The sequence below is a fragment of the Ovis canadensis genome, chromosome 8, assembly GCF_042477335.2.
Source record: "Ovis canadensis isolate MfBH-ARS-UI-01 breed Bighorn chromosome 8, ARS-UI_OviCan_v2, whole genome shotgun sequence".
Classification (NCBI taxonomy): domain Eukaryota; kingdom Metazoa; phylum Chordata; class Mammalia; order Artiodactyla; family Bovidae; genus Ovis; species Ovis canadensis.
The window spans coordinates 69,901,990-69,919,937 of NC_091252.1; the positions used below are offsets into that span (position 1 = coordinate 69,901,990).

Genomic DNA, 17,948 nt, shown 5'->3' on the forward strand with positions numbered 1-17,948 from the left:
TTTAAATTTTACAGGTTGATAACAGCAATATAGTCATCGAAAAGTGCAAGAATTCCAATGTGAGTTTCTAAACATTAAAATGTCATAATTTTCTTAAAAACTTAAAATGACATTTTCCCTTAAAAAATTTCTTTGGTTGATCTTGGAAAAGGGTTTGGTGTGAGGAAGTAAGTGAAAAATTTAACTATAGAAGCTATTATTAAAGAAAATTCATCTACTAATGATTCAACATTGGAAAACTTTTTTTTTAATTCTGAAACTAATTATTTGTTCATAAGCTCCATTGAGAGATAGGGAAACAGTAGAAACAGTGGCTGACTTTATTTTGGGGGGCTCCAAAATCACAGCAAATGGTGACTACAGCCATGAAATTAAAAGACACTCCTTGGAAGGAAAGTTATGACCAACCTAGATAGCATAGTAAAAAACAGAGACATTGCCAACAAAGATCCATCTAGTCAAGGCTATGGTTTTTCCAGTAGTCATGTATGGATGTGAGAGTTGGACTGTAAAGAAAGCTGATTGCCGAAGAACTGATGCTTTTGAACTGTGGTGTTGGAGAAGACTCTTGAGAGTCCCTTGGACAGCAAGGAGATCCAACCAGTCCATCCTAAAAGAGATCAGTCCTGGGTGTTCATTGGAAGGACTGATGATGAAGCTGAAACTCCAATACTTTTGGCCACCTGATGTGAAAAACTGACTCACTTGAAAAGAACATGATGCTGGGGAAGATCAAAGGCGGGAGGAGAAGGAGACGACAGAGGATGAGATGACTGGATGGCATCTCCGACTCAGTGGACATGAGTCCACTCTGGGACTCATGGTAAACTCCAGGAGTTGCTGATGGCAAGGAGACTTGGCCTGCTGTGGTCTATGAGGTCACAAAGAGTCAGACACAACTGAGTAACTGAACTGAAGCTCCATTGAATGTTAAATCTATAATGATTAGGGAAACACACAGTGATAGGATATTTTAGGACTTACTCTGAGCTGTTCTTTCAAAATATTAAGTCTGAAATGGATCTCAGCTCATATTCCTGATTCTTGTGCATATGCACACAGACACACATCAGTTAAATTTGAGTTTCAGATAAATAACAAAAAATTAATACAAATATGCCCTGTGAAATATGCTGAATTGCATGGGACATACATATATTTAAAAAATTATTTGTTTTCTGAAATTTAAATTTCACACACAGACACAACATCAGTAAAATACTCTTTTAACCCACGATGCCTACTGTAAAACAAAATTTTAGAAGCCACCTACCACAAAGATTTAATTAAATCTTTGGGACAGGATGGACTACTCAGCCCTCCACTGATAAGATACGACATAATCACTAAACTCTCCAATACAATTAACATGACTCCAGTCTAGCTTGAGATTTTCTCCTTCCTTTTCTTTTTCTTATCCTCATTTGCCTTGCCCACCTGCAGAATTCTCCTGAACACTCTTTTCACTGTTGCTGTGCAGTTTCCTACTATTTACCTGTGCATTTATTAGCCTGTTGGATTCTCATTCTAACCCTCCCGTATCTCTCCACTGCCTTATCCAAGGCCACTATTGATATTTACTTAAGCTTATCATCCAATATTACTACCTGTGCCCACACTTGTCTCTATCATCTAAGTTGTCTCAGTGACTCAGCTCCTGGTTTATTTTTGTTTTCCTTTTGAAATCTCTACTCAGCTTAGATTTACTTCAAACTTCATATTAATGGCTCTTTAAAAACTGTTGCCTTGGAATTTAATTTTTTAATATAAATTTATTTATTTTAATTGGAGGCTAATTACTTTACAATATTGTAGTAGTTTTGCCATACGTTAACATAGATCTGCCACGGGTGTACATGTGTTCCCCATCCTGAACCCCCTCCCACCTCCTTCCCCATCCCATCCCTCTGGGTCATCCCAGTGCAACACCCCCGAGCACCCTGTCTCATGCATCAAACCTGGACTGGTGATCCTTTTCACATATGATAATATACATGTTTCAATACCATTTTCCCAAATCATCCCACCCTCGCCCTCTCCCACAGAGTCCAAAAGACTGTTCTATACATCTGTGTCTCTTTTGCTGTCTCGCATGTGAGGTTATCGTTACCACCATTCTAAATTCCATATATATGCGTTAGTATAGTGTATTAGTGCTTTTCTTTCTGGCTTACTTCACTCTGTATAATAGGCTCCAGTTTCATCCACCTCAATAGAACCGATTCAAATGTATTCTTTTTTAATGGCTGTGTAATACTCCATTGTGTATATGTACCACAGATTTCTTATCATTCATCTGCTGATGGACATCTAGGTTGCTTCCATGTCCTGGCTATTATAAACAGTGCTGTGATGAACATTGGGGTACACGTGTCTCTTTAAGTTCTGGTTTCCTCAGTGTGTATGCCCAGCAGCGGGATTGCTGGGTCATATGGCAGTTCTATTTCCAGTTTTTTAAGGAATCTCCACACTGTTCTCCATAGTGGCTGTACTAGTTTGTATTCCCACCAACAGTGTAAGACAGTTCCCTTTTCTCCACACCCTCTCCAGCATTTATTGCTTATAGACTTTTGGATCACAGCCATTCTGACTGGCATGAAATGGTACCTCACTATGGTTTTGATTTGCATTTCTCTGAGACTGAGTGATGTTGAGCATCTTTTCATGTGTTTGCTAGCCATCTGTATGTCTTCTTTGGAGAAATGTCTCTTTAGTTCTTTGGCCCATTTTTTGATTGGGTCATTCATTTTTCTGGAATTGAGCTGCAGGAGTAGCTTGTATATTTTTGAGATTAATTCTTTGTCAGTTACTTCATTTGCTATTATTTTCTCCCATTCTGAAGGCTGTCTTTTCATCTTGCAAAAGCTTTTAAGTTTAATTAGGTCCCATTTGTTTATTTTTGCTTTTATTTCCAATACTTTGCGAGGTGGGTCATAGAGGATCCTGCTGTGATTTATGGAATTTAATTTTAATTCCACTCACCATCACTCTCTACTAAATCATTGACACCTAGTTTCATGTAGCATCTTCACATCACCCCCTCTGATAGCATCTTTACTCCCATCAGCCTTCTTTGCGTGTACTATCGCTAATCTGTACTTTTGCTTTATTTCTTTGAGCTTCCCTGGGTGCCAGTCTGTGATCACTGTTCTGAGTCATACAGCACCGTTCACACCCACCAATCTCGAACCCTCTTTGTCCGTACTAGTTTTTACCCAAACTTTTTCTTAAAAGGAGAAGAGATGGGGAGGGGATGTATGTATGTATATGGTTAATTCATGTTTGTTGTACAGCATGAATATAAACCAGTTATATTCCCATTTAGAAAAAGAAAACATCCCCTTTCTCCAAGTCAGAGTTTCTCTGGGTCTTCAAGCACCTTACATTCTCTCTCTTCAGTTTGGTCAGAGAGGGATTCTACTTCTTCCTCAGGCTAGTCTCTTTCCACCTGTAAACTTCATATGTAACTCTTCCCATCTGCAACCTTGCTAAGTAATTTATTTCCATCAGAGTCCCCCATTTTACTGTTTCCTTTCCCTCTGTGCACAAGCATGAGGAATTCTCCCCACTCCACTCCCTCAATTCCTGGAATTTTGCTAAAAACTTCATAATAAAAACTCTACATAAAATGGAAATAGAAGACAACTACTTAAATACAATAAAAAAGCTTGTTTTTACCAAAACTCCAGTGTAGGAAATAATTAAATGCTGAGATAATTTTCAGTAAAAATCAGAGCTATATAAAAGACACCTGCTTTTCCTACTATAATTCGATATCACTGGAGAGGTTCTGACGTGCAATGAGAAAATAAGTAGAAATAATCAATATTAAAGAAGAGAAGGCAAAGTTATCTGTACATACCTATGATAGGGTTATATGCTCTGAGTACACAGAAGATTGTATAAAAAATTTAGGAAAGTAGTCAGGTAAAAGAAAAAAAATTACTAAAACAGACTTTATATTAGCAACCAGTTTTAAAGATCTAAATTGTAAAACAAATATCAGTTAATAACACAAGTGGAAAAAATACCTAGGAATATATTATGTAAAAAAGGTAAGGAATTTAAATTAAAAAAGTATATTATAGTGATGTCTGAATACTTGGTGCTATAGACAGAATGCTTGTGTCCCTCCAGAATTCATGTATTGAGCTGAATTGAAACCTAACCAGCAATGTGTTGGTATTAACAGGGGAGACCTCTGGAAGGTGATTAGGTCATGAGGGTGAAGCCCTCATAAATAGGGATGGTACATGCATGCTCGGTTGTTCAGTCTTGTCCAACTCTGCAACCCCATGGGCTGTAGTTCATCAGGATCCTCTATCCATGGAATTTTCCAAGAAAGACTACTGGAGTGGGTTGTTACTTCCTCCTCCAGGGGATCTTCCTGACCCAGGGATAGCACCCTCATCTCCTGGGTCTCCTGCATTTCAGGTGAATTCTTTACTGCTGAACTGCCTGGGAATCCCTTAGTGCCCTTCTAAAAGAGACCCTAGGGAACATCCTAGCCCCTTGACCCACCAGTAACAATGTGATGTTACAAACAGAAGAAGATAGTCCATGAACCAGTAAGAGGGCCCTCACCAGACAACTGAATCTGCTGGTGCCTTGATCTTGGACTTCCCCAGTTCTAGAACTGTGAGAAATAAATTTCTTTCTGTTTATAAGCCACCCAGTCTATGGTATTTTTTTATAGCAGCCCGAATGGACTGAGACTCTAGAGAAAATATATATTGTCTCTTTAATGAAATAATATAATAGTTAAAATGCAATGCTTTCCAAAGTAATGTGTAAATTTAATGCAAATTCAGAATCATTTACTACAAACACTATGTGACTTATTTTAAAACTGGATAAAATGAATTCAGAATTCTTATGAAAGATAAATTTCTAAGAAGAGCCACAAATATCTTTAAAAAGAGAAAACATGGAAGGAAAATACGCTTTAAACATATATTAGTGTATCATAATACAAACAATTCCAAACAATATATAAATTTATCAGTGCAACAAACTAGAACAAAGTACACATAAAACTTAATATTTGTCAAATGTAAGCAGGGAGGATTCTGAGATGACTCACTTTTGAGATGAGATGAATAGCATAATGATGATGATGAGAAGAAAAAGGGTGTTAATCAGTGTTCCCCTCCCCAAAAAAGCAGAGATAAGACCTTGGCTGCAGTTTATTTGTAGTCTGGTCTCTAGGACAAGCAAGAAAGAGGGAAATGAGGCAAGAAAAGAGTCTGACCTAAAGCTTGCTGCTTTGGCAATGGGTTTCCTTACTTTGGGACTGATTGGGGAATGTGAAAAATGCCTTCTTTGAAGAACTGGAGGAAGATGGGGCATCTATCTACCAGTTCCTATCCCTCCTGAGGATTGCCTCTGGGCATTAAAGCTACCCCTCTCTCCTCTTTGCATGGGTTGCACTAGAGTGCAGAGGCCATAAGCAGAGAGCAGGTACCATGGAGATAGGACAGAGTTAACTGAGGGGAGCCTGAGGTTGCCTGGAACCATTCAGGTCAGTCATGGGGATACTGATGTGGGAAACCAGATGTGCTGAGAAGCCCTGGGTGCATCAGTTCACTGGGCTGAACATTCAGCCTGGAAAAATTGTGGGTAAGGGCTTTTGGAAGCAAGGGTTTCTTTAGTGATGATGCTGTTTCTTCATGGTCACCTCTTCTGGTATAGCTTGATTGTATGCAGTGAGTTTTATTAGGTCACTGAAAGAACACTGACAGTCAACAAAAAGCCTGGGATGCAAACAATTGATTTCCATAATGGATATTCTCCCAACCCCCAAGGCTAATTTTACAAGGCAGTTCTAATATTCCAAATCCTTACTTGTTGTTGATGGGGAAAATTGTGGGTCAAGTATTTTCCAGATTCATGACAAAATCATTGGTATTCAACACTGAATTCTTGACTTGCAGCTCAAATATAAGCATTCCTTAATCATCTTAATGTAAATGAATCATTGTTATAGCCTCAGGTGATGGGCGATCCTGTTCTTTGTTCAGCAGCCAAATGCATGTCCGATTAGAAAAATCTCAGGATGATTTAAATGCAACCCTAAGAAAGGAGAAAACCACTTCGCATGAGTTTTTTCATGGGAATAGCAATCTCTCTGGAGGAAAAAGGGATATATTTTAGAAAATAAAGCTGACAAAAGGAGCAAGGTTTAGTGAACACCAGAAAACACTCATTTATTAATATTCTCTAGAAAATCACATGGGTCACAGCCTTGTATAACTCAATGAAACTATGAGACCTGTCATGTAGGGCCACCCAAGAGAGAGGGGTCATGGTGGAGAGTTCCAACAAAATGTGATCCACAGGAGAAGGGAATGGTGAACCACTTCAGTATTCTTGACTTAAGAACCCCTTGAACAGTATGAAAAGGCAAAAAGATATAACACTGAAAGATGAACTCCCCAGGTTGGTAGGTGCCCAATATGCTACTGGAGAAGAGCAAAGAAATACCTCAGGAAAGAATGAAGAGGCTCAGTCAAAGCAAAAACAGCACCCACTTGTGGATGTGACTGGTGATGGAATTAAAGTCCAATGCTGCAAAGAACAATATTGCATAAGAACCTGGAATGTTAGGTCCACAAATCTGGTTAAATTGGAGGTGGGCAAACAGGAGATGGAAAAAGTAAACATAAACATTTTAGGAATCAGTGAACTAAAATAAACCAGAATGGGTGAAGTTAATTCAGATGACCATTACATCTGCTGCTTTGGGAAATAATCTCTTAGAAGAAATGGAGTAGCCCTCAGAGTCAACAAAAATCCAAAATGCGGTACTTGGATGAAATATCAAAAACGACAGAATGATCTCTGTTCATTTCCAAGACAAACCATTCAGTATCACAGTATTCCAACTCGGTGCCCCAACCACTGACACTGAAGAAGCTGAATGGTTCTATGAAGACCTATGAGACCTTCTAGAACTAACACCAAAAAAAATGTCCTTTTCATAGGGACTAGAATGCAGAGGTATTAAGTCAAGAGATACCTGGAATAACAGGCAAGTTTGACCTTGAAGTACAAAATGAAGCAGGGAAAAGGCTAACAGAGTTTTGACAAGAGAATGCACTGGTCATAGCAAACACCCTCTTCCAACAACACAAGAGAAGACTCTACACATGGGCATCACCAGATGGTCAACACTGAAATCAGATCGATTATATTCTTTGCAACAGAAGATGGAGAAGCTCTATACAGTCAGTAAAAAGAAGACTGGGAGCTGACTGTGGCTCAGATCATGAACTCCTTATTGCAAAATTCAGACTTAAATTGAAGAAAGTAGAGAAAACCACTAGCCCATTCAGGTATGAACTAAATAAAATCTTTTACAATTATTCAATGGAAATGACAAACAGATTTAAGAGATTAGATCTGAAAGACAGAGTGCCTGGAAAACTATCGATGGAGGTTTGTAGCATTGTACAGAAGAGACTGTGATGAAAAACATCCCCAAGAAAAAAAATGCAAAAAGTCAAAATGGTTGTCTGAGGAGGCCTTACAAATAGCTGAGAAAAGAAGAGAAGCAAAAGGTGAAGGAGAAAAGGATAGATATATCCATCTGAATGCAGAGTTCCAAAGAATAACAAGGAGAGATAAAGCCTTCTTAAATGATCAATAAATAGGGGAAAGAAATAGGGGAAAGAAATAGGGGAAAACAATAGAATGGGAAAGACTAGAGATCTCTTCAAGAAAATTAAGACAGGAAAAAAGACACAGATGTGTATAACGGACTTTTGGACTCAGAGGGAGAGGGAGAGGGTGGGATGATTTGGGAGAATGGCATTCTAACATGTATACTATCATGTAAGAATTGAATCGCCAGTCTATGTCTGATGCAGGGTGCAGCATGCTTGGGGCTGGTGCATGGGGATGACCCAGAGAGATGTTGTGGGGAGGGAGGTGGGAGGGGGGTTCATGTTTGGGAACGCATGTAAGAATTAAAGATTTTTTTAAAAAAAATTAAAAAAAAAGAAAGAAAGAAAATTAGAGATACCAAGGGAATATTTTATGCAAAGATGGACCCAACAAAAGACAGAAATGGTATGGACCTAACAGAAGCAGAAGATATTAAGAAGAGGTGGCAAGAATACACAGAAGAACTATACAAAAAAGATCTTCATATCCCAGATAACCATGATGGTGTGATCACTCAACTAGAGACAGACAGAAGTGTGAGGTCAAGTGAGCCTTAGGAAAAATTACTACGAACAAAGCTAGTGGAGGTGATGGAATTCCAGCTGAGCTATTTCAAATCCCAAAAGATAATGTTGTTAAAGTGCTGCATTCAATATGCCAGCAAATTTGGAAAAGTCAGCAGTGGCCACAGGACTGGAAAAGGTCAGTCTTCATTCCAATTCCAAAGAAAGGCAATGCCAAAGAATGTTCAAATAACCACACAGTTGCACTCATCTCACATGCTAGCAAAGTAATGCTCAAAATTCTGTAAGCAAGGCTTCAACAGTATGTGAACTGAGAACTTCCAGATGTTGAAGCTGGATTTAGAAAAGACAGAGGAACCAGAGATCAAATTGCCAGCATCTGTTGGATCATAGAAAAAGCAAAGGCTTACCAGAAAAATACCTACTTCTGCTTTACTGACTACACCAAATCCTTTGACTATGTGGATCACAGCAAACTGTAGGAAATTCTGAAAGAAATGGGAATAAAAGACCACCTAACCTGTCTCCTGAGAAATCTGTATGCAGATCAAGAAGCAACAGTTAGAACCTGACATGGAACGATGGACTGGTTCAAAATTGGGAAAGCAGTATGTCAAAGTTGTATATTGTCACCTTGCATATTTAACTTATATACATCATGTCACATGCTAGGCTGGATGAAGCACAAGCTGGAATCAAGATTTCCAGGAGAAATATCAATAACATCAGATATGCAGATGACATCACCTTTATGGCAGAAAGCAAGGAGAAACTAAAGAGCCTCTTGAAAGTGAAAAAGGAGAGTGAAAAAGCTAACTTAAAACTCAGCATTCAAAAAATGAAGATCATGGCATCCAGTCCCATCACTTCAAGGCAAATAGATGGGGAAACAATGGAAACAGTGACAGACTTTATTTTCTTGGGCTCCAAAATCACTGCTTATAGTTCCATAGAGTTAGACAAGGCTGAGGTCCATGCGATCTGTTTGATTAGTTTTCTGTGACTGTGGTTTTCATTCCATCTGCCCTTTGAGGGATAAGGATAAGAGGCTTATGGAATCTTCCTGATGGGAAAGACTGACTGTGGAGGAAACTGGGTCTTGGCTCACATCGCTGGGCTGCAACTGCTGATGACTGTGACAGACTTGTTTACTGATGTGGCAGGAAATATTCCACTTCTCATATGGTTATTCTATACGTCACTAGTTTTGTGGAATCTTCTCAGGCAGGTGTGGCTCAACAGTGCTCCTCAAACTTCTGTGTGCCGGATGGTCACCTTGGCAAATAGATGGGAAAACAATGGAAACACAGACTTTTTTTTTTTTTTGCGGTGGGGGGGAGACTCCAAAATCACTGCAGATGGTGACTGCAGCCATGAAATTCAAAGATGCTTGCTCCTTGGAAGAAAAGTTATGACCAACCTAGACAGCATATTAAAAAAGCAGAGACATTACTTTGCCAGCAAATTTCCGTCTAGTCAAAGCTACGAATTTTCCAGTAGTCATGTATAGATGTGAGAGTTGGACCATAAAGAAAGCTGAGTGCAGAAGAATTGATGCTTTTGAACTGTGGTGTTGGAGAAGATTCTTGAGAGTCTCTTAGATGGCAAGGGAATCCAACTAGTCAATCTTAAAGGAAATCAATCCTGAATATTCATTGGGAGGATTGATGCTGAAGCTGAAGCTCCAATACTTTGGCCACCTGATACAAAGTACTGGCTCATTTGAAAAGACTTTGATGCTGGGAAAGATTGAAGGCAGGAGGAGAAGGGGATGACAGAGGATGAGATGGTTGGATGGCATCACCGATTGAGGGACTTGAGTTTGGGCAAGCTCCAGGAGTTGGTGATGGACAGGGAAGCCTGGCCTGCTGCGGTCCATGGGGTCACAAACAGTTGGATATGACTGAGCAATTGAACCGAATAGAACTGAGAAAATAGTTGCCATTCCTATGGTGGTAAATATGTAAATCATAATTTATCTTCAGTCATGACTGACTTTTCTAGATGGATTCTATTTCCCAGACTCTGGTGCTAATTTCTTCACCTGAAAGTTTCTCCTTATTTGTCACTACATATTCAAAACTCCCTTTGGCTTTATTTCTTCAGTGATTGCTACTGATTAATACTAAAATTTTCCTTTTCTGTGACACAGATTGATTTATGTTCACCATCTGGATCCTGCACCAATGTAATAATTTTACATGAATGTGTCTTTATATTTTTATATGCCATATATATTATCATTCTGGTGTGACTTCCTTTAATGATCGTGCTTCACAATTTCTGTTTGATGTTCCACAAAATTAACAATATGCCTCTGTTTTATGCTACCTTTCTTGTTTGTACTCCTTTGTACATAGTGCGTCGGAGAAAGCAATAGCACCCCACTCCAGTACTCTTGCCTGGAAAATCCCAGGGACAGAGGAGCCTGGTGGGCTGCAGTCCATGGGGTCACTAAGAGTCGGGCATGACTGAGCAACTTCCCTTTCACTTTTCACTTTCATGCATTGGAGAAGGAAATGGCAACCCACTCCAGTACTCTTGCCTGGAGAATCCCAGGGACAGAGGAGTCTGGTGGGCTGCCGTCTATGGGGTTGCACAGAGTCAGACACGACTGAAGCGACTTAGCAGCAACAGCAGCATACATACTACTTGGCTTCTAATATAAGTTATATTAAATAAATATTATTCAAGTTTTATATTCTTTCCTTTAACTCCTCAGAGTATGTTGTATTTAATTTCACGAAAGTTGAAAGTTGCTCACTGAAGCTTCTGGAGTGTTGATTCACTTAATAAAATGAATAAAATATACTCCTTTTCAATGATCAAGACTCATGTTTTATAGTATTGCTTCTTTATTTATGGCTGTGCTGGGTCTTTGTTGCCGTGTGGGCTTTTCCCTCATGGCAGACAGCAGGGACTAGTCTCTAGTTGTGGCACACAAGTTTCTCTTGTGGTGGTTCCTCTTGTTGTGGAGCCTGGGCTTTAGAGCACATGGCTTCAGTAGTTGTGGCATGTGGGCTCAGTAATTGTGGCTCCTGGGCTTTAGAGCACAGGCTTAATAGTTGTGGTGCACAGGCTTAGTTGCTCTGTGGCATGTGGAATCTTCGCGGATCAGGGATAGAACCCATGTCTCTTATATTGGCAGGTAGAGTCTTTACCACTAAGCCACCAAGGAAATCCACATTTTTTTTTTGAACAGTGTGCCCTGTCAGACTGAAAATGAAATCTTTTCACACAATATACCTGAAGTTGCCTGGGAAATAGGCTGCCCATATCCGATGTTATTGCAGAATAATAAGAGAATGCTCTTGATAATTGTAATCCATAAGACACAGAATAAAAATTAAATTTCCAAAAGATAGTTGTAAGATAGAAAAACACACTCAAACTGCCTTCCGACTTAGAAAAACACTGTGTCACATGTACACCCCCCCAGGACTTATTTTGTCTCTATAAGTATGATATATCTAAAATGTTTTCTAATATCTAAGGCTCAAGATACCAAACTGTAGTTTGACATAGAATGTATCAGTGTGTCAAAACAAATATTTTTCTTAATGGAATGAGGTTGGGATCTAGATCTGTCTTCGGGTGTCTTCACCATGGTGCCTGCGGGAGGTATAGTGAATTGCAGTTTGTTAGCCAGATCCCCCACAAGGGCTGAGGCACTCATTCTTCTAGATGCTGGGGTGTTGACTACCAATGGTTTGTAGTCAATTCCTCTTTGGACATTGCCCTTTTTATGATAAATTTTTATTAATTCATCTTTTTGACAATTTTTGTAAATTGAAGCATTAAATGTTTAGAATATTGTGTTAGTATCAGGTATATAGCAAATCTGAAAAGAATCTTTTATAGATAATTACAAGATATTGAATATAATTCCATGTGCTATACAGTATGTCCTTGTTTGTTTTTCAACTTTTTCTTTCATATTGGAGAACAGTTGACTTACAATGTTGTGTTAGTTTCAGATGTACAGCCAAGTAGCTCAGTTATAAATATACATATATTCATTCTTCTTTCAGATTTTTTTCCCATATAGGTTATTACAGAGTATTGAATAGAGTTCCCTGTGCTATGCAGTAGGTCCTTGTTGATTATCTGTTTTATATATCAGTTCAGTCGCTCAGTCGTGTCCAACTCTTTGCAACCCCATGAATTGCAGCACGCCATCCTGTCCATCACCAACTCTTGGAGTTCACTCAGACTCACGTCCATCGAGTCGGTGATGCTAGTAGTGTGTATATGTTAATCCTAAACTTCCAATTTATCTCTGCCCCCAACCTTTCCCCTTCAGTAACCATAAGTTTGTTTTTGAAATTTGTAACTCTGAAGTTTGTAATTCTTGTTTTGTAAACAAGGTCACTTGTATCGCCTTTTTAGATTCCACATATAAGTGATATCATGTGGTATTCGTCTTTATCTGTCTGACTTGCTTCACTTAATATGATAATTTCCAGTGGACATTACCCTTTGCACAAGAAAGTTGCCTCACCCAGGGTGGACACTTGTTCCCCGGGAATAGCCCACATCCCAGATGTCCAGTGTGATTTAGGACAACTCTGAATAGTCATCTCATCTCCAGAGAATCTGCTGAGGACTTTGTTACAACTGAATCATGGCTCAACTCCCCTGTCTTCCCAATCTTGAGTCTCTCATCCCTTACAGATGTTTCTTCCAAGGGCGCTCATCAATTAATTGCTCTCGCACAAATTTCTACCTCAGAGTCTGTTTCCTGGGAAAGATGGAAGCAACAAAAATGTTTTAACATTATGTGAATAACAGTAGCTCAGTGGTAGAGTCCACTTACCAATGCAGGAGAGACAGGTTTGATCCCTAGGTTGGGAAGATCTCCTGGAGTAGGAAATGGCAACCCCTTCCAGTATTCTTGCTTGGAGAACTCCATGGAGAGCAGAGCCTGGCAGGATATAGTTCATAGGGTCACAAAGAGTCAGATACAACTGAGTAAGTAACTGATTCAACACTCTAGTCTTTTTTGTGCTTCATGTTAGACAATAGTATTCTGATAAATATATTGGATACCAAGTCTAGTCACAGAAGAATTAAAAGAAAGTTGAACCACAGGAAAATTTAATTTACTGAATTTAACAATTTTATTGGTATTGTTTGTTTGAGTCATAAAAAGTAAAACTCACTACAAGCATAATTAATCGATATGACATGTATTCGACTGAGTTATGGAACTAAGTCTAAGGCTGTTTATGGAAATTGAAATTATTTAGTTCAATTAGTGGGTTGTTTTCCTGGAAACTTTCAAGTTATGTGTATGCAAAGGCATACATAAATAATTCATAAGCAGTAAGGAGGAGAAAATTTTAAATGACATAATCATATAGTTTCTCATGAAGAGCTGAAAAAAAAACTAATTTATTTTTATCTAACACTGTTAGTTTGGTAAGTGTTGACTAATTTTGAGATGTTGAAGTCTATTGTCTGCTGGTAATGTACTTTGCCAGGAGTACTATGCTCATGGAGGATAACATTTATAGTCACGTTCTGTTTGGTTTTTTTTTTTGGCTTCCCTGGTGGTTCAGATGGTAAAGAATCTGCCTACAATGCAGGAGACCTGGGTTCGACTCCTGGGTCAGGAAAATACCCTGGAAAAGGGAATGGCAACCCACTCCAGTATTTTTGCCTGGAGAATCCCATGGACAGAGCAGCTTGGTAAGCTATGGAGTTGAACATGACTGACCAACTACCCAGAGAAGGCAATGGCACCCCACTCCAGTACTCTTGCCTGGAAAATCCTATGGACAGAGGAGCCTGGTAGGCTGCAATCCAGACTGAATACCACTTTCACTTTGTTTGGTTTTAGTACAACAGCAGCAGATGGATACTATGCCAGAAGATGTTACAGAAAAACCCAAACGAAATTTTGGGCCAATTCCATAGTGTCTACAGACCCTCCACATCCATCCTTACTTCCTTCAGATTTGGAAGACTAAGCACTACCATTCTGAAACTCATGCAACTGACTTGCTGATTTTGCATCCTGGGCATGCTTTAGTTTCTACCAATGAGAAGTGCCTGCATGAGATTTGGAAGGTGTATGGATGGGAAAGGCCATCTTTCTGTGGCTATGCTGGCCGACCATGAGCTCTGATAGACCAGGTGTGCATAGGGTCATGTGATGGCTGTCTGCTAAGCTATAGATTGCAGATGCAGCAATGTGACGTTGAATGCAAACATCCAGTTGCAACCTAGACTTCTGTCCCTCTTACCCTTTCCACTGAATTTACAAACTGCTAATTCCCTGTATTAAACCCCACAATATTTGCACTGCCTACACTGACTTCTTGCTCTTTTACCAGAACCTGATTGATCCATGATCCTACCTAAAAAAAAATTCCCCCCTGGTTTTATTTATTTTGTGACTATTTCCATTTGCACAAATGGGCAGCTTAGATGGCGGTAGCAGGAGTCAAGGCTGCTTGCTTGACTTTACAAAGGCAAGCAAGACTGCACAGTAAAGAATTCTGGCTGCATCTCTACATACAAGTTCAAAGCCAGATGCCTCTGCCCTGGCCTCCTCAGCTTAGAGCTGACTTTTGGCAGCAAAAAAGAATATGCACACTGGCCTCTGCTGCTACAGGTTGTCTATTAAGAACCCCAGGGAGGACTTCAGGCTCTAGTTCCTCTTCCCAGGCAAGTGTGAGGAATTAGCATCTCCCGGGGAGATCCTGCAGTGACTGCATGTGCCATACCTGCTGGCTACACCTCACTGAATTGTGTGCACTCACTGCAGTATAGAATCAATCCAGGCCAACGTCTGTTCTCACTTCAGCTGATCCTGTGACTCCTCTTTGTCTCACTGGTGTCCTTTTCTTATTCCAGATCTGATGTAAATTCTATCAACTACTTGGTCTGTTAATAGAGGAGTATTCATTGCTCCAACAGCCTTGCTCTTTTCACAGGGACAGGGAAGCCCGAGGGTTAGAGAGGGAGGAGGTAAGAGCTTGCTCTGAATGGGTGTCTATTGGTGAAGACAACTTGCCTCTCTTGATCACTCGAGGCTATTTTTATATCCCTGGAGGTCAGTGGGAATGTGGCTGAACTCTCCTGCTGGAAGTACTCCCATCTTTAAATCTTGCCGCTGCAGGTGGGCGTAATTCTGGAAATTTTATAACTGCTCTTTATCAGAAAGTCACAGAGTAAGAGCCGAATTGGAAAGAGATGATGATACAATAAAAGAACTGCAAAAGATGTTCTCCAACTTCTATTTCAAAGGAAATTCCCCCGTCTTGTACTGTTTACTTTCTGTGATTAAAATAATAGAATGTAATATAGAATCCAAGGCCCATGATTTCAAGCAGCTTTTGTTTTTTTTCTAATCTCCTTGCAGAATTGACTAAATCAATTTGGAATAATTTTGCTTAATGTTTCCAAAACTCTTTTCTAATAGTTCTTTCATTTGCCTTACTCAATGATTATTTCATACTGTGCTTTAATTGTTGATAAGGCCCATTATTCATGGCTTCATATTTCATTTGGTAGAACACCAGACTCATAGATGACTAGCTTTAGTTTTTGAAGTAAACTTTCTTAGGTGTTCAGACATCTTATATTGTATGAAACTGAATATCTAAAGCTCATCTTTCGTGTTCTCTCAGTGTAAATGGTGTGGTCACAATTGCACTCTCATCCAAAAGATGAGAACAGTGGCCAAAGCAATATATGAAAATGGATGTTTTTCATTGACTGCTACTGATTTCATAATTGAATTTTGTCAAGTCATGTTTTGAAGACTATAACAATTTTGTGAAATAAGCAAGTTTTTAAGAATGCATATATTTAATTAGTTTTATTTTAATGATAAAGTATTTATTAGCAAACAGATAGGCAAAAAAAATTTTAAGGGAAAAATAGCAAATACAGATACGGTCAACTGTATGGTAATGCACCTGACGCCACCTTCAAATAAGTCTATGTACTACAATAATTCACCAAGTTATTACTTTTCAACAGCATTATTGCCAACAGGGAAAGGCAGGGGAAGAGCAGTGCCACTAGCACAGAAAAAGCAAATTGAAGGACATTTAAGTAAAATGCATAAAACAACTTGATTTTATTTGTTTCATTATAAGTGAAGTTTTTAAGAGGAGTAAAAATAGGCCATCCATCTGCTTTTAAGGAAGGAGATTCAAACATTCCATTCAATAAATAATAAAAACAAAGTTTAACTTCATGATATATTTCATAGAGTCAAAGAAGAAGGAGAAATAGACACAAAAGGAGACCACACACAGTCACACAGAAAGAGATAAAGAAAGGGGCCCTGTGATGAAAGAGACATACAGTCTTTAACGCAGAGAGAGAGAAGCAGGGCAGATTTCCACAGAGAAGTAGTACCTTCATCTTATGGAATTTGATCTTTGAATCTTGAATTTTTTTTAAAATTCTGGGTCCTTAAAGTCCATGAAGCTAGTGTAGGAAATAGCCTTGCCACTTGGGGCTGCTTGACTGTGGACTGAAATTTAGTTAAGAACCAGATGGGTTTCATAAGTCAGCCCTCCCACTTTTCCTCTCCAATTTTCTTGGCCAAATTAATAAAATCTATCTGCTTGCACCAATTTTCATTAGAAAGTAAGGCTAACTTTGCTAATTCTCTCACTTCCAAAATGTCAAACAGAAAGGTGATATTTTGCTTTTTCTCCACCCCCTTCAAACCCAAACGTAATCAAAAGACAAAAAACAATGTTATTTACTTTAAGAGCTGATGTAGTTTTTAAGGAGGAGATAGAAGATGGCTGCTTACTAGTTTTACACATATCTTTTCTTAAAGGATCTCACTGAAAATCTAAGTCTGAGAAAAGTATCTTAGAGGTAAAAAAGATGAGCAGTGAAAGAGCAAGCCAGTCAGCACAACCTTCCCTGACCTTGGACCTAGGAGCCTGAAAGCAACAAGTTGCCCAAAGGAAGGATGGCTAGAATCCAGGCCAAGGAGGGAAGCAGTCACTGCTACATACAGTGTACTTAAACCCCATGCCAGGCTCACATTTTAAAGCCTCATTTAAAAGATGAACATAAAGATAAGCCTGTGCTAAGTGTATGCCATTCAGAGACTTTTGTTAACAACTTTACTGAGGCACAGTTGACAGATATAAACAGCACATATTTAAAGTATAGAATTTGAACCACCCCTGCAAGGTAATGAATATATTTATATTCTCACAAATTTCTTTGCACCTTTTCATAATCCCTCCCTTCAAGATTCCTGACCTTCTTTCCCAAAGCAACCTCTGATCTGCTTTCTGTAGGAATACATTAGTTTGAATTTTTTAGATGTTTATAAAAATGGAATTGTGGGATTTTTTTTTTTTACTTTATTTTACTTTATGATACTGTATTGGTTTTGCCATACATCAACATGAATCTGCCATGGGTGTACACGTGTTCCCAATCCTGAACCCCCTTCCCACATCCGTCCCCATACCATCTCTCTGGGTCATCCCAGTGCACCAGCCCCAAACATCCTGTATCCTGCATCAAACCTAGACTGGCAATTCGTTTCTTACATGATATTATACATGTTTCAATGACATTCTCCCAAATCATCCCACCCTCTCCCTCTCCCAGAGTCCAAAAGACTGTTCTATACATCTGTGTCTCTTTCATTATCTCGCATACAGGGTTACTCGTTACCATCTTTCTAAATGCCATATATATGTGTTAGTATACTGTATTGGTGTTTTTCTTTCTGGCTTACTTCACTCTGTATAATAGGCTCCAGTT

The 17,948-nt window shown here is 39.1% G+C and overlaps 1 protein-coding gene across 1 annotated transcript in view; it reads right to left on the minus strand.

Moving 5' to 3' along the window:
- Positions 1–305: 305 nt before the first annotated feature.
- Positions 306–17,948, minus strand: part of LOC138444648 (uncharacterized) — a 223,798-nt gene continuing 206,155 nt past the window's right edge. Inside the window, exons 5-7 of the mRNA XM_069597989.1 lie at positions 13,006–13,113; positions 5,845–6,072; positions 306–936 (exon numbers count right to left, since the gene is read on the minus strand). The gene's annotated coding sequence lies outside the window, so the exon portion shown is untranslated. The remainder of the gene's footprint in view (positions 937–5,844; positions 6,073–13,005; positions 13,114–17,948) is intronic.